This window comes from Miscanthus floridulus, chromosome 3 (assembly GCF_019320115.1).
Source record: "Miscanthus floridulus cultivar M001 chromosome 3, ASM1932011v1, whole genome shotgun sequence".
Taxonomy (NCBI): domain Eukaryota; kingdom Viridiplantae; phylum Streptophyta; class Magnoliopsida; order Poales; family Poaceae; genus Miscanthus; species Miscanthus floridulus.
This window is the reverse complement of record NC_089582.1, coordinates 25,190,224-25,207,691: the sequence shown is the minus strand read 5'-3', so window position 1 is coordinate 25,207,691 and position 17,468 is coordinate 25,190,224.

Below are 17,468 nucleotides of genomic sequence, written 5' to 3'. Positions count from 1 at the left end.
AACCTGCGCCCTAGCAAGGCGTAGTTCTATAGGATCGTGTCAGGGAAGGAAGCCGTCCCCCTCGGGCGCATCCACCTCAGCATCACCTTCGACCAACTAGACAACTTCCGCAAGGAGCCACTCACCTTTGAGGTGGTTGACTTCTCTGGTGTCTATCGTGCCCTCCTCTATCGACCGTGCTTTGCCAAGTTCATGGCCGTCCCCAACTACATCTACCTGAAGCTCAAGATGCCTGGCCCGAAGGGGGTCATCACCGTCGTGGGCAGCTTCGAGCAGGCCTACTACTACGAGCAGGACTGCATCACCCAAGGCAGATTCGAGCAAGCCTACAACTACACCTACCTGAAGCTCATCGCCCCCTGTGATCCTGATGGCTCTGGTCATGACATAGAAAGGGCATTGGCAGAGGAAGCAACCAAGGTAGTAGCAGCGCTTGACCGACCGAGCATCCGCGAGGTGGCCAGGGCTCCTGGTGGCAGCAATGGCTCGACTGGCCCCTCCATCCAGGTGCTCGGCCCCCCAAAAGGGGTTGACCTAATCGAGGTGAGTTACGACCTTTCCCCATGAGGGAAGGCCAACATCAAGCCATCTGCCAGAAGCACCGTCTCCTGAGCCATGACCCACAAGCCGACCTCCTTCGCTGGCCTACCTCTCCAACAACAAAAACCAAGCTAAGTCCCATCCTCCTGACCCTCCTGCTTCGCTTGTCTCTATAATTATCTCCTTTAACCTGAGCCACTCTAGCGGTAGCTCGGCCACACCAGAGGATCGACTAAGCTAACCACATGCTGACCTTTTTGAAGGACGACCACTATAGAAGGCCCTCAGGCAAGGTGAGGATAGGACGAACGAAGCAAGAGGACCAAGCGAGGGATCAGCAAGGCGCTAACGGAATAGCCCCGACCGCTGCGTTACAAGCTATGTCATCTTTCCCTTCTCTAGTGTCCATTCCATTTTCTTTGTAGGTACCTACCTGTCTCCTGATCCTTCATTGGACCGAGCCACTCCACCACATGATGGTCCGGGGGACCCCTAGAAGGGGCATCATAGAGGTTTCTAAGGCCGGCCCACTAGGCTTCAAGGTCGCCCGAAGCAACTAAAGGTGCGAGGGACATTCATGGTCGGGCACCAGAGGCCTTAGCCAGCCACCGCCGAGTGAAAGGCCAGTCAAACGCCAGCCAAGGGCACCCCAATCATTTCGACAATCTACTTGAGGGGCCATGCCCAAATCACACCTGCCCCGTCAAACACATGTACAAGGACTGCTCCCTCATGAAGCGCTTCTTCACCGGTGGCTCCAAGAAATGGGAGCAGAAGAAGAAGCCTAAGGCAGAAGCCGATGAAGCCGGAGAGAAGGATGACGGCTTTCCATCACTGGACGACTGCCTCATGATCTTCGGTGGGTCGAAGGCATATGGCTCAAAGCACCGACAGAAGCTCGCATGCCGAGAGGTCTACGAAGCCAAGCCCACCACGCCCACTTTCCTCAAATGGTCAGGGTCTCCCATAACCTTCGATCGATCCAACCACCCAGATAGCCTCACACACCCAGGTAGGTACCCGCTCATGGTTGACCCTATCGTCAGCACGAAGCGGCTCACCAAGGTACTGATGGACGGAGGCAGCGGCCTCAACATCTTGTACGTTGAGACGCTCGACGCTATGGGCATCGACCGGGCACGCATCTGGCCGACTGGAGTGCCCTTCCATGGCATCGTGCCTAGAAAGCAGGCCATGCCACTTGGGCAGATCGATCTGCCCATCACCTTTGAGGGTTCGTCCAACTATAGGATGGAGACCCTCACCTTCAAAGTGGTTGGGTTCCATGGAACCTACCACGCCATCCTAGGGCGACCGTGTTACCCAAAGTTCATGGCCTTCCTCAACTACACCTACCTCAAGCTCAAGATGCCGGGCCTATGTGGGGTCATCACCATCAGCACTTCTTTCTAGAGGGTCTACGAGTGCGAGGTCAAAAGCTGCGAGCTCGCTTCGGCAACCCTCGCTTCAAAGGAGCTCGCAGCCATCGGGAAGGACATCGCTGAAGGAGCACCCAAAGCAAAGCGAGCGGCCGGATCATTTGAGCCTATGGAGAACTTCAAGGAGGTCCTTGTCGACCCCAACAACTCCACTGACAAGATGGTGCGCATCGGCACCGCCCTCTCCCCCAAATAGGAAGGCACGCTCGTCGACTTCCTCCTCGTCAATAGAGACATCTTTGCGTGGAAACCCTCAGATATGCTAGGAATTCCAAGGGAAGTCATTGAGCATACCTTGAAGATCAGGCTAGGTTCCAGGCTGGTCAAACAACGCCTGCGCCGCTTCAACGAGGAAAAGCGAAGGCTCATCAGTGAGGAAATCGCTCGGCTCTTAGCAACCGGTTTCATCAAGGAAGTGTACCACCCAGAGTGGTTGTCCAATCCCATTCTGGTAAAAAAGAAAAGTGAGAAATGGAGAATGTATGTTGACTACACAAGCCTCAATAAGGCGTGCTCGAAGGATTTGTTTCCTTTGCCACGCATAGATCAGGTAGTTGACTTGACCTCGGGGTGCAAAACCCTATGCTTCCTTGATGTGTACTCCGAGTACCAATAGATCACGATGAAAGAGTCCGACCAGCTTGCGACCTCTTTCATCACCCTGTTCGGATCGTTCTGATACGTAATGATGCCACTCGGACTCAAGAACGCCGGGGCTACATACCAGCGTTGCATGACCAAATGCTTTGGAGACCTCATCGGGTGGATGAAGTCGAGGGCGGCACCCTAGAGCTTATGTGGACAACATCATAGTCAAGTCCAAGCAGACCGACCAACTCGTGGCCAACCTAGAGCAGACCTTTAGGAAGCTTCAGGAGAACACCATCAAGCTCAGCCCTGAGAAATGCGTCTTTGGGGTCCCAAGGGGCATGGTGCTTGGATTCATCGTCTCTGAGCGTGGCATCGAAGTGAACCCGGTAAAAATCTCAGCCATGAGGAAGATGGGCCCGATTTCGAACCTGAAAGGAGTTCAGAAGATTATCAGGTGCCTCACAGCACTTAGTCGCTTCATTTTGTGCCTCAGTGAACGGGGGCTCCCCCTTTACTGGCTCCTGAAGAAGACCAACTGATTCATGTGGATGCCTGAGTCTCAGGAGGCGCTTGATAGGCTCAAAGTGCTCCTAATGAAGGCCCCATTTTGGTCCCACCGGCTAAGAGAGAGCCACTCCTACTCTACATTGTAGCTTTGACTTAGGTGGTCAGCGCCACCTTGGTTGTAGAACAGGGAGAAGAGGGACACCCCCTCAAGGTACAGCGCCCCGTGTACTTCATTAGTAAAGTTGTGTCTAACTCCAAGACAAGCTACCCCCAGATCCAGAAGCTCCTATATGCCATCCTGATCACCAAGAGGAAGCTAAGCCACTACTTTGACTCACACCAGGTGACCATTGTGTCATCTTTTCCCCTCGGCGAGGTTATCTAGAACCGGGAGGCCATGAGGAGAATCATGAAATGGGTGCTCAAGCTAATGGATCAGGGCATCACATATGCCCCATGAATGGCCATCAAGTCCTAGGTACTGGCTGACTTTGTGGCCGAATGGATCGAGATCTAGATGCCACCGGTGGCCATCAATCAGGAGTACTGGATGATGTACTTCGATGGATCACTAATGAGGAAGGGCGCCGGGGTTGGGCTAGTTTTTGTTTCCCCCCTTAGGGTGCGCATGAGGTACGCAATCCACATCCACTTCCCAGTTTCAAATAATGTGGCTGAGTACGAGGCACTCGTCAATGGCTTGCGCATCGCCGTTGAGTTGGGCATCCGACAGCTTGACATTCAAGGTGACTCACAACTGGTCATCGACCAGGTCATGAAAGAGTCAAGCTGTCACAACGCCAAGATGGCTGCGTATTGCCATGAAGTTCGATAGTTGGAGGACAAGTTCGATGGCCTCGAGCTCAATCATATCCCGAGGTGGCTCATGAAGCAGTCGACATATTAGGAAAGATGACATCGAGCTGAGAGCCGGTCCCTATTGGCATCTTCGCTAGCGACCTGCACAAGCCCTTGGTCCGATACAAAGAACCAGAACAGACTGGCAATGAGCCGCCAGTTCTGGGCTCGGGAGCTGACCGACCCTCAGCTCCATCTAACCCCAAGGTCATGGAACTCGTCGAAGACCCAGTGGTGGAGCCTGACCCTCTGATCGACTAGAGAAAACCTTATCTCGATTGCCTCATCCACGATGTGCTCCCTACCGACAAGACAGAGGCCCGATGGCTCGCACATCACGCTAAGTCCTTCGTTGTCATCAAAGGAGATCTCTACAAATGCACCCACACCAGAATCCTATAGCATTGCATCCCCACCAAGTAGGGGAAGGACCTGCTAGAAGACATCAATGGAGGGGTGTCGATGTTTTGAGTAAACACCAACAAGTAAATTTGTATTATTGCGTGTCTAGACCAGATGGTGTGCTAAGAAGACACAAGGTTTATACTGGTTCAGGCAGAATGTCCCTATGTCCAGTTCATGGCTACTGCTCATGTTACTAGCACTGGAAAGTTCGTAGTAGGGGTTACAGATGTGCGAGAGAGGGACATGTCCCAAGTCTCTGATGGAAAGATCGAATGGGGACCAAGAGCTCGGTCGCTACTCAGCTATGTGTTCGAGGTTCAATGTTAGTGGTTCTACTATAATGTGGTGTGCTATGCGATGCGGTGAACCGATGCCCCTTAGTGGGATGCCCTGCTTTCCCTTTTATAGGCCAAGGGAAAGCACAGGTTACAAATGGGAGAAGATAGGAGAAGAGAGGCCAAGAAAGTCCTTCAGGGTCGCCGGCCTTTCTTTTCCTTCGTGCGAGCCCCGCTGACATGGCAAGTGGTGACAGGGATAGCCCCATGCGGGGTGCCTGTCCACTAACACTGCCATGCCCTGGTGCTTGTCAGCGGGTCGTAACGTCCCACTCCATCCCGGTGGACGGTGCGGTGATCCAGCGTGCTGGTCAGCGGCCATACAAAGAGTGGGTAGCATAGTGACCACGCGTCCATCACTATGGGTGATGTGATTCCCCTAGAATGACATGTCATGGGGATAGGTCATGCTGAGACATATTGCTCCTTGCATGATGCCAGAAGTTGGACCTTAGGTAGTACCTTCAGGCCCATAGTGGTTAGCGGTGGCGTGAGCTTCCGTTAGGAACTGTGTCCAAGGGATCGGGTGAGATGAAGCTAGCCCTCAGACATCAGGTGAGATAGAGCCAGCCCTCAGAAGTCAGGTGAGGCAAAGCCAGCCCTTAGACATTGGGCGAGGCGGAGCTGGCCCTCAGACGTCGAGCGAGGTGGAGCCAACCCTCAAACATCGGGCGAGGCGGAGCCAGCCCTTAGACATCGGGCGAGGCAGAGCCAACCATAGACGTCGAGTGAGGCAGAGCCAACCCTCGGGGGTCATACGAGGCGGAGCCAATCCTTGAGGGTCGGACGAGGTGGAGCCAATGGCCTCGGTGGTTGGACGAGGTGGAGCCCAGCAAGAGGTGTAGTCGCGCTCTTGTCTGTTCGGATGAATCGACATTGATGGTTATTAGCTCCTCTTCAGGTACCCTAGTATTGGTCCCCGACAGTAGCCCTCGAGCCCTCGGGTAATTTAGGTAAAATTGCCTGGGGGATTTTTTGACTTGCCAGTGGGTGGGCGCGAGCGCACCCGGTGGGTGTAGCCCCCGAGCCCCCAGGTGATTCGGGTAGAATCGCATGGTTTTTTTGACTTGCCAGTGGGTGTAGCCCCCAAGCCCTCTAGTGATTCAGGTAGAATCACCTGGGTTTTTTTTGACTTGCCAGTGGGTGCGCACGAGCGCACCTAGTGGGTGTAGCCCCCGAGCCTACGGAGGGGTAGAATACTCCTTCGGAGGTTTTTCCATAAGGGAGGACTCTGAGGGCCCTAGCCTTCCTTTATCGCCCATGGCATGTCCTGGGGAACGATGATTTCCTCTTGCCGAGGTCGGACCCTTCATGGGTATGGCCGTGAGATTTGGTGGTTCGTTAGCTAGATAGTTTGATTGGGTCCTAGCATCCCATTCGCGAGGATCCAACTAGGGTCAGCCTAGCTGAGACTCAATCATGGGCCGAGATGCCCATGACGCTCGTGCACCTAAGTACTGGCTGCTTGCGGGGCCCATCCCTTTCCATCCCTTATCGTAGGGGTGCTTGGAGCGGCTGTCAAACCCATTGATGGGACAACCATCGAACTCCTGGGCCCAGATAGGCCATAGAGGCATTTTTTGATCCGTATTCCTCTTATTCGTAATGAGTCCTAGTCCGCCCAGGGAGGCAAAACATCCGGTGAGCCTTCTAAAGGAAAGGATAGGGATTGCGTGCACATATCCCATGGCATGATGTTGTGGCAGATCATGGTAGGCATGGAGATCTAGGCGGATGATTGGTTTCCTCGCATCTGTCGCCCCTATAAAACTAAAGGGTTCGCCTCCAGGGTTTCATACTTTGTCTCCTTGCCTTTGCATCTGAAACCTCCACCGCCAATCGCCTAGGCTTCCCGTATCCATGTCTCAGCCGCCGTTGAGCTCACATCCACCCACCCCCATCTTCCAATGGATACGTGGTGCTGCTCTGACATCACCTTCCAGCACTTGGAGGGCCTCATCCACCGTGGTCTTCTCTGTGCACGGACCACAACCGAGGAGTGGCTACTGCCCAACAAGGAGGATGTGCTGTCGCCACTCGATGGCTACGTCGTCTCGTTCATGCACTTCCATGAGCAGGGGTTTGCTACCCCTGCTAATAGATTTCTTTAGGGGTTGCTGCACTACTACCACATTGAGTTGCAGCATCTCAATCCCAATCGAATCCAGCACATGACAGTGTTCATCGCCCTGTGTGAGGGATTCCTAGGGATCAATCCCCACTTTGATCTGTGGTGACACTTCTTCACCATCACCCTCTAGAAGAAGAGGGAGAAGAAGCAGGAGCTGAACACGCCGATGGGATGTGCCGGCATCCACCTCCGAAACAACCGGGTCACCGAGTACCTGTCGACGCGTCTATCGACTCCCAACAAGGGGTGGCATTTGCATTGGTTTTATCTCAAGAACGACGCAGCCGCCCCACTGCTGGAGTTCTCCGGGCGCCTAATCAAAGAGGCCCTAGATTCATGGAGGAAGTGGGGTGTCCCGGAGAAGGACAAGAAGAAGATCCGGGACCACCTCACCGCCCTCCGCATCCTAAAGGAGAGGGGCCTAAAGGGGTCGGGCATCATCAGGGCCTACCACACGAGGAGGGTGGCACCACTGATGAGGCGCATGCTTCCGCTATACGTGATGGCGCCCAAGGCGTCATTTGACACAGCGCATCAAGGAGGCGATGGAGCCTTTGCGGGACGACACCTGCGCTCCCCTTGATTTCGTGTACCCGGTGTCAGGGCACCCTTCGATGCGGCCGGAACCGGGCTACATCGTCTTCGTAAGTTTCCTTTCCTCATGCCTCCTCTTCAATTGATCTCCCGACCCCTTGACACTAACATTGAGATGGGGGGACCAGCCGAGGAACCTTATCCTTATGGATCACCTGGCTCCATTGCCGAGGGATCTGTCCATGTGGGTGGCGAATCATGCTGAGGCCGAGCAGCAGAGGAAGGCGAAGGAGGACGAGAGGAAGAAGAGGCAGCAGAAATTGTGGGCATGGGAGCAAGGGGAGAACACTGATAGCGACGACTATGAGGAAGATGACGATGTGGTAGTTGATGATCTAGAGCGAGGTGATGACCTAGAGAGTGAGGATATGCTGATAGGTATCCGTTCGTCTTTGCAGGGGTCAGGACCCTTCCCGTTTCATGAAGGGGAAGGCACATCTATGAGGCCGGCGGAGACAGGCCAGGCCGTTGGCCTGCCCCAAGAGCCAGCAGGGGCGGGCGGATCTACCGTTGTGCCTGAGGCGTCAGTGGAGGAGTGTGGCTCCACCGCCGTGCCCCAAGGTGCAAGGGGAGTGAGCCCCTCCGCCCAGGAGAAGGGGGAGGGCTCAAAAAGGCCCCACCTCGACAAGGCGGAGCAGGGGTCTAGGGGTTTGCCCCCTAAACGTGTCTGCCGCCCAACAGCGCCAATGTAAGTCACTAGCTCCTCTATTTTTTTTCTATTTTTCTCTATTTTCATCATGACTTATGCTTTTCTTTCTTGCATCATCTTGAGGTAGCGTAATCTTTTGGAGGTGGCGCCAAAGAAGAGCGTTGCCCTACAGGCAGGGCAGCAACCGTCGGTTGGCGTCATGCCCATTTCGGGTGGGAGCGACGCCTATGTGACTACCTCACCGGCTGGTCATGCGCCGCCCACAGTGGTGCCTGTGCCCTCAGCAGGACAAGCGAGCGATGGGGCTTAAGGGATGCCCTCGGAGGTCATTGAGCAGCCAGCGACGGAGGTGATACCGCTGCCAACGATGGCGCTGACGGAGCTACCGGCTGCGCTCGTGGCGACAACCATGGTAGACACAGTGCCGTCGGTCAAGGCCCTGCTAATGCAGGTAGAGGTGGCACCAGCTATGGCTGGTGGGACATAGCCGGATGCAACCGTGGCGGTGCCCGCGGTAGCAGCGCGACCCGCACCACCAGTGACCCAAGTGACGGGGCCCGATGCGGGCCGGACGGAGGGGGACACAGTCGAGGGGTCCCCGGATGTTGCGGTGGTGGCAGAGTGGACCGGCGAGGAATCGTCCCTAGCCCTGATGTTGGGAGGCAATAACTCACCCACGTGGGGTGAGCCCCTACTCCGGTGGATAGATCCGAAGGTGCCGACATCGACGCTCTTCACCCTTGACGATGCCACCGAGAGCATGGAGCGGGAGAGCCTCGATGTGGGGACTACGTCCATGTTGGAAGCCTTGGACCACGCCAGGGGCGCCCTACGTGAAGTCATCATTCCCACGGGCCGGGTATTTGCTTGATCTTGCCTCTCGCCCTCTTCTTTCTTCATGTTTTTTTTGTGTTTTGGCCATCATCTCCTTTCAGTCCCTTATCGCTCGCAGCCGGGAGAAATCTCGGTTCCTTCGTGAGCAGAAAGAGAACTAGGACCGCCTCATTGAAGAGGCATGGCTGCACGGGGATGTGACCGCCCAGCTCATTGCCACCCAACAGAGGGTGGCTGAGCTGACTCCACTTGCCGAGGAGGCGGACAGTCTCCGACTGTGGGAGGCCGAGGCCCGTCGGCTTGTAGACAAGGCCGAGAGGGCGTGGCAAGATGATGAGGAGGCCGCCAAAGTCAGGAGGGAGCGGGATGAGCTGCTCTAGAGGGACGCTGAGACCCGCCAGCAGATCCTCGACCTTCTAGATGAGGCTGAGAAGGAGCGGGATATAACACCCTAAAGTTTGAATTTCTAGAAATGGACCTAAAAAGATTTAATTTGGAATTTTTGTGCACATTAAATATAGGAAAATAAAAAAATTTCATTAAATTAAAATTCATCATAAGGTAGCAACATGTTTGAGCATATTTGCCATTGCATTTGATTTGTTTGGTTGAGTGGTTTTGATTGAAAATTCAAAATGGTTTAAATTGCTTTTGCAAATGAAATTAAAAATGGCTTTGAAATAAAAGAAAGGAAAATTAGAAAAAATGAAAGAATTTAAAAAGTTATTCTTGGAAAACTTACCCAAAATTTGTTCATTTATGTTTGAATTAAAAAGTGTAATTTAAATCATATTTATACTCGATTCGGTTCATATTTGAATTTGTTTTGAATTAAGAAAAGAAAAAAGGATTTGAAAAAAAAACAAAAACAAGAAAAACCTCCTCTCTCTCATTTTGGCCCGAAGGCCCACGCCACGTTCTCGGCCTGGCTTGCTGGCGGCCCAACCGCCCCTTCCTTCTTCTCCTTTCCGTTCCTCCCATGCTTGGCCTGCTGGCGGCCCAACCGCTCCGCGCCCTTCCTCCCTTCCTCCTTCTCCCATGCATCGGCCTGCTCCGCACGGCCCGCTTCGTGTCGCTCCACGCGCGGCCTAGCTCGGCACCGTGGCCCACAGCGCCCACGCCCGCACCCACACGCGCCCATCCGCTCCCTTCTCTCTCACTACGCCACTGGCCCCGCACGTCAGCGCATGAGCCCTTCCCTTTCCTTTCTTCCCTCGGCGCTCCTTTCCTTCCTTCGCCCCAGCAATGGCGCACGCCATGCACGGCAAGCCACCGGGCCACCGTACTCACTTGGCAAGCATCTAAAATCATCGTCTCCTGCTTCCCTTCCATCTACTGCAGCACCACCGGCCTATAAAGCCCTGAACCGAGCGCCTCCCTCTCCTTTTTCCCGTCCGCGCTCAAGCTCACCACCGCCGCCGGCAATCCATCCCTCCCACGCCTCAATCGCCGTCGCCGACACCTCACGGAGCTTCGCCGTGTTCCCCCACAGCCATAGGTATCACCAGTTTTACGTTTTGGTCAACCATTGCTCGGATTCACCCTCACCCGCGCTGTTGTTTCTCTCCCCAGCCGCCGTCGTCGATGACCCACCCCTTTGAGGCCTTCCAGGACGCCGTGCTCTCTTCCTCCTGACTTGCAGTGAGCTACTCATTCTCCCCATGCCCTCCGTTTATCGTATTGTGCCCTGGAGCACCGTATCAGCAAGCTCCCACCCCGCCGGCCATGGCGACGCCGTGGGATCGGCACCCTGATGCGTTACCCGCCCTCGGTTTTCACCCTAACGAGTTCGCGAGCACCTATAGATCATCCCCGTGGGTTTGGTTTCGATCAGGATGGTCTAGAACACCGTACCGACGTGTGTTGTAGCGCATGGCTCACCGTTGGCCATGGCAGGCTCGTCGGAGCCACTATGTAGCCACCGGAGGTCGACCCATACACGCCTGCGCCGTCGGATTTGTCTGGATGGCCGAGATTAAAGCGTACCGATTGATGTGTAACCGGTCCACCGTGGACCCATGGACCCGGCCCACGGTGCCATGTTAGTGCGTCCACCGCATGCGTGGCACACCGCGCCAACTAGCGGCTACCGCGTGGCGCCCGGTCAGCAGACGCGGTCAACCCGCAGTCAAGCTGTGCTAGTTTTGCAGATATGCCCCTCTGTTTTTCGGTGAATTAACCCGCAGTCCATAACAGTTCAAAATAAATACAATTTAGTCATGTTTTTATTTGTTTAGGTCCCTGTAGTTTCCAGAAATAGTACGCGCAGTCCAGTAGCCGTGTAAATTCATATTTTAATTGTTTAATTCAAAAATAAGTTCAGTTTATTTACAGAAATGCCATTGCACCTTATTTCATGCATAACTTTTGCGTTTTAAGTCTGATTTGACCTGTTCGAATTGCGTTAGGACCATATTTACGTTTTCTACATGTTTATACTACTGTTAGGCATGTTTTCAATATTTAAAATTCATGGGTAGATTTAATCTATTATTTAACTAAAGGAAAACTTATTTAAATCATAACTTATTTATTTTAACTCTGAAATAGTCCGTTCAAGTTGCATTGGATTCATAACGACATGATCTATGCCTTACTATCAATGTTTTCTATATCAAAATCTCTAGAATTTCATGGTTTAAATCCCAACTTGAATAATAATTATTTCACTAGATTTATAAATGAAATGTAATAAATTCCACTTCGATTTTTAAAACCAAATATAAGTTTGACTTAATTCAACTTAAATATTATCTCTAAAATATCATATACATGCTTTATACAATAAAATAAATAAAGCTTATGGTTTTCCGTTTTATAAGCAAAATCTTTCGGTAGATGTATCTTTTCAACCGTAGCTCCGATTATCATGCTTCCCGTGTCTGTGTGTTCGTAGCAATACGTAGATCTGTTTCAAATCCTTTTTCCACTAGTTGGAGTATTGTTCTAATATGGCTATGTATGTATGGCATGCATGTCTATTTAGATGCTTGTGTGGTGTTCTATGATCTAGTCCAGTCGGTGAACGTGGTGAGTCCAGAAGCAGTTTTTGGAAGATTTGGACTAGAAGATCTAATATGAGTTTAAGGCAAGTATAGCATGGGACCATCCTTGATACCTATTCACCTTAATCATTTAATTCATATTGCATGTGTCTACCTTGGCAACTGTAGTGATTTCCCTAGCTAATTGATATCCTGGATTCCTTGTGTCGGTGCAGAAAGTGACCAGCAAGTAAATATTTATAGTTTTGTCGTATGTTGTGATCGGAGGTGGCCTAGCACTCAATGACATAGGGTTTATACTGGTTTAGGCAATGTGCCCTACATCTAGTTTGAGTCGGTCGATGACTTTATTCCTGAGCCTAGGTGCTCAAAGTTTGCAGTGGGGTTACAAACGAGGAGGAAGATGGGGTGCACGAGAGGTCCGGTCGGCTTCAGTCGGAAGGGCCAAGAGTGACAGGAGCTCCTATATGAGCTAAGTGTTTAAGCGTGTGCTTGAGGTCTGAACCTGGTGGTTCTGTGGTTGTGAGCTAGTGAACTTGATCGATCTGGATTAACTTGTATGAACTTGAATCAACTTAGTCTCTTGGGAGAGAGCGCATCCCCTTTTATAGATGAAGTGGATGGATTTACAAGTGAGAGGAAGGAAGTACATATGCTTCTAAGCCTTGTTGCCCATGCCAGCGGGTACAGGAGGATGGTAGATGCCAACAACACTGTTGGATGTCGGTTGTATGTGGGAGGTTACGTTGTCTTGTTTCAGGTATGGCAGATATCGGCACCTGCATATACTGTTGATGCCTAGAGGCATGTGAGGAGTTTCACCATGTTCACTCGGTACGGTAAATCTCGGCGCCCACAACACTGTCGATGCCCAGAGACATGTGGGGGGCCTTACCATATGGGAGTTTAACGGCGTCCACAATACTATAGAGGGAAATGTCGGTGCCTACAATACTATTTGTGTCAGGGCGGTTGCAGAGTACTATTCCTGTAGGTGACAGGGTATGGTCCCTGGTATCACAGTTTGACTTGAGCGCCTTGCCTTGCTTTCTCTGTTCGTTCCCTAGTCCTTTCTGGGCGGGCGTCCCCGGTCGGTTGGTCCTAGTCAGCTCTGGTTGCGCCAGTCGGAGAAGAGTAGTGAGCAGGGTCTTTGCATACCCCGGTCGGAGATGTGGGGTCGGAGTCGGAGGAAGTGCTTTGCTAGGCCTTCTGGTCAAAGAGAGCGTCCGGAGGTGGCTAGAGACCCAAGTGAGCGCTCCGGTCAGAGAGGTGGGCCAGAGTCGACAAGCGGGCACTGTTCCTCCTCAGCCAGACCTTCCAGTCGGTGATTGGACCGCCGTTCTGGCCTATTGTTTTTAGACACTTGGGCCAGCCCATGAGTTGCGCGCTGTCTACTCGGGCCGAGCCTTTGTGGGGAAGCCGATCTGTGAGGGACCCTAGGTTTATGAACCCAACAGGAGCCCCCGAGCCCCTGGGTGATTCTGGCAGAATCATCCAGGGGATTTTTGTCTTGATGGCGAGTGCGCGCGAGCGCACCCGTGGGTGTAGCCCCTGAGCTCCCAGGCGGTTCAGGTAGAACCATCTGGGGTGTTTTCCATGTTGTCAGCGGGGGAGGTTTTCGTTTCATCGGTGGGTGCGCGTGAGCGCACCCGCGGGTGTAGCCCCCGAGCCCCCGGGCGGTTCGGGTAGAACCGTCTAGGGGGTGTTTGTTACCGGGCGTGTGTGCGTGTTTTTTAGTCGAGATGGAGTTGTTTAACCAAGGCATCATTATGTAGCCGAGGTAGTTAGTTGTTTTTTAGGGATCGGGTGAGACGGAGCTCGCGGATCCTGGCGTCGATGCGCGCTGTGGGATCGGGTGAGGCAGTTAGTTTTTTAAGGATTGGACGAGACAGAGCTTGCGGATCCTAGCATCGGTGCGTGCCGTTGGGATCAGGTGAGTCGGAGTCATGGATCCTGGCCTCGGTGCGTCCCGCACAACTAAGGCAGTTAGTTTGGTTAGTTTGGGATCGGGCGAGCCAGAGCTCGTAGATCCTGATGGGGTGAGTTCGGGGTCATAGACTCGGGTGTTTTGGAGCGCAGTCGGAGCGTAGCCGGATGGGGCGAGTTTGGGGTCACAGACCTAGGTGTTTTGGAGCGCAGTCGGAGCGTAGCCGGATGAGGCGAGTTCGGGGTTGCAGACCCAGGTGTTTTGGAGCGTAGTCGGAGCGTAGCCGGATGGGGCAAGTTTAGGGTCATAGACCCAGGTGTTTTGTGTCTTGAGCCCCCGAGCCCTATCGGGCCTTAGTAGGGGTCGATGTGAGTTGTGTGTGTTACCTCATCCTTGGTTCCTCACAACTGGAGCTACTGAGTTTTGTCGCTTTTCCCAATCGCTCGGGCTCGAGTGACGCACTCGGTGAGTTCATTAACGGGTATGATCAAGTGGAATCCGGGTCTGTCATTTGTGATGGGGTCGGCATAGCCCTCTTGTGACATTCCACTGCTCCTTTACTTGCAACCCGACAGATGCCTGGGTTGTTCCAGAGATTGACCCGGGTGGACTAATGGCCTCCCCTCGATGGAGATTCTATGGGCTTGACAAGAGGTTCAGGATCGAACGAGAAGGTTGAGATGACCCAATCTGCTGAACCGGGTGAGGGCTGCATGGGGCTCATCTGCATTTTTCTCCCCTGGCTCTGTTATTGCTCATGTCGAATGAGGCAACTGTCACTTCGTGACGCAACACGGAGCATTGTGATGCATTTTGCTACACGTGCGATGCTTAGTTCTCGAGCCCCTGGGCGGTTCAGGGCCTAAATCATCCGGGAGGCATGGGCGTATGGAATGAATGCGTGTATGGATGTATGAAATGATTATAAAGAAATAGAGGGGGTTGGTAGTGTTTACCTTGATGACTTGAGTAATGGGGTTTGGAGAGCTGCAGTCGGAAATGTTCGACCGGGACTCATGCTCGTCATTCGTGATGGAGTTGGCATGGCCTACATGAGGCATCCCTTTGCTCCCTACCTATCTCTCGATGTGTTTTCCTGAGCCGTTCGATCGACTTTTAGGAAGCCCGATGGTCTCTCCCGGCGGAGATCCCGTTTTGGGTTTTTCCAAGTCCCGCCTGGGGAAGCGGAGGGCCGCCTACGTGCGGTGGTGCTTTGGTTCTCGTGCCTAGCGTGCGGTAGTGGCTGGCGTGTGGTAGTGGTGGGCCATACCTAGGCCATGTCCGTCTGATCAGGAGCCATTCTATCGGGTAGGGCACGTCTCATCGGTCAGGGCACGTCTCATCTGCATTAAATGGGAAAGAGAGGGTTTTTCTCTCTACCGTTTTGCCTTTCCCGATCGGCGCACCCTCCCCTAACTGCTATACCCTTTTCCTTAAGTTGGAGGAGGGAGAAGGTTTTCGCTCATCTTTTGCCTATTCCTCATCTGTCGCCTCCTTTTCTCTTCCTTCTCGCCGAGAGTGTTCTTGAGAGCCACGGCGGTTTCCCGGAAAGAATGGGGAGAGAGCGAGGGAGAAGAGAAAAAGAAACTCACAAATCCTTTTGCGATCTCAGAGCAAAATGTTGGATTGGAGGTCATCCACCATGAGGGAGTCAGTGTTGAAGGCCCGGTCGGAAGCAGACTGGGAAGTGCTCGTGCTTCGGGGCCGGGTGATGGGGACGGAGGAGGCGAGCGCCCGGCTACATGAGCAGGTGGCCCGATAGGCAGAGGAATTCTCCACCCTTGAGGACTTCCGTGTCGGTATGTACCTTTTCTATTTTTTGTCGTGTTGGTTTTTTCCTTCAGCCTATTTCTGAGCTTGTCGCCCTTCTTTCAAAGCTGGGTGGAAGGGTGAAGACGCTGGAGCGAGACCTGGAGACAATCAAGAACACTTTCAGCTGGAACACAGAGGCGTTGGCCAAGTCCCATGAAGAGCAATGTGCTCTCGAGGGGGAACTTGACCAGATCCACAACATTGCCCAGTTCGTCGTCTCGGAGGTCTTTGGGTCAGCGCCAAGTACTAGCGCACCCGCCGTCCAGCTGGCGGAGGTCTCGGATGCGGTTCGGGACCTTATCACGAGCGGGTTGTTCTACGGATCGTCGGGGGTGTTGACTTCGGTGGTGACGCATCACCTGAACCTAGACTTCGCTACTATCTATAGTGGGTATGCTGAAGGCTTCAGCACGAAGGACATCCAATCGATCGGGGAGAGCTCGCTGTCGCACGCATGGTCGGTGGCAGAGCAAGTCTCTGCTCAGTGGGTGATGGATGTCCGCCGTGAAGACATGGCCAAAAGCATGCCTGGGGAGGACGTTGCCTAGCCTGTGGATGGCACAGAGCCTGGGTCAGAGGTGGACATCGCCCCGGCTTTGACGGAGCCAAATGTCGTGCCTCCGAGGAGTGAGCCGCCCGCGCCTTCGCCGGTCGCACCGACAGCAGATGCCGCCAAGCCGGCCCAATAGCTTGTAAAGTATAAGTAGTTTAGTGAACATAAAAAGTTTAAGTTCATGGGGGAGCCCCATGTAAAATGTTCCTGTGTGCTTAATGACTACAGTTGGTTTTGTTTTCTGTGATGGAGTCACTCCATTCGGGGAAGCTTGTTCCCTTTTGTTCCTTAGTTTTCTCTTAGCATAATTTTGTTTTTTATTCTTTCTTTCTCGTACCTACCCATTTGTTCTATAGGCTACAACCTTGGGAGCCCAGGGCATGGCCCGTGAGGCTTAGCTGCTCGTAACCGTAGGAAAAGGCGGGGTGCGATCGGTCGGAATGTTTTAAAGCAAAGCTACGTAAGGCAAATTAAAGGAACGAACTACCCTTTTGATCGGGTAGGAAGGAATTTCACCATATGATAGTAAACAAAATAGAGAGGTAGTAGTGTACCCTAGTGGAGCCCCCGAGCGCCCCGGGCTAAAGAGTGTTCGGGTCGGGGTGATTTTATAGGAGCATACGCTAAGTAAACAATGGTAAGACTACAACTTAGGGGAAGAAAAATGACATAGTTGTTCCAAGCGTTCGGAGAGAATGTCATCGTTGTTGTCCTTTAGTTGGTAGGCGTTCGGTCAGATGAAAGGGTTGAGATGGCGGCTAGAGGGAGGGTGAATAGTCTTTTCTAAAACTTAATCGCGTTGGCTAACCGAAACAAGTGTGGAATTATAACTATCGGTCTAGCCAAGACTATACCCCTCTATCTATGTTCTCTAGCACCTTTCAAAGATACTAATTAAGCAACAAAGGTGCCGGGCTAGCTAGAGCTCTCCTAACCAATTGTAGGAGCAAGGTCACACAAACCTATGCCACTAGTACTTTAAGCAACAAGGGAGCTCCTACACATGCTAGTAAGCAAAAGCACAAAGACACCTAAGCTCTCTAGCAATGCTCAATAACAAGGCAACCAATGCCAAATTAGAGAGTGCAATTACTTAGCTACACAAACTAAGCAATGTGACTAACAAGGTTACTCAAACCAAATTAGTCACGCAAGGGAGCTACTTCTATGCTACACAAGCAAGAAGGTAAATAGCAAGCTACACAAGCTAACTAATTACAAGAGCAACTACACAAGCACAATGTATATAAATAATAACAAGCTTGTGTAACGGGGATGCAAACCAATG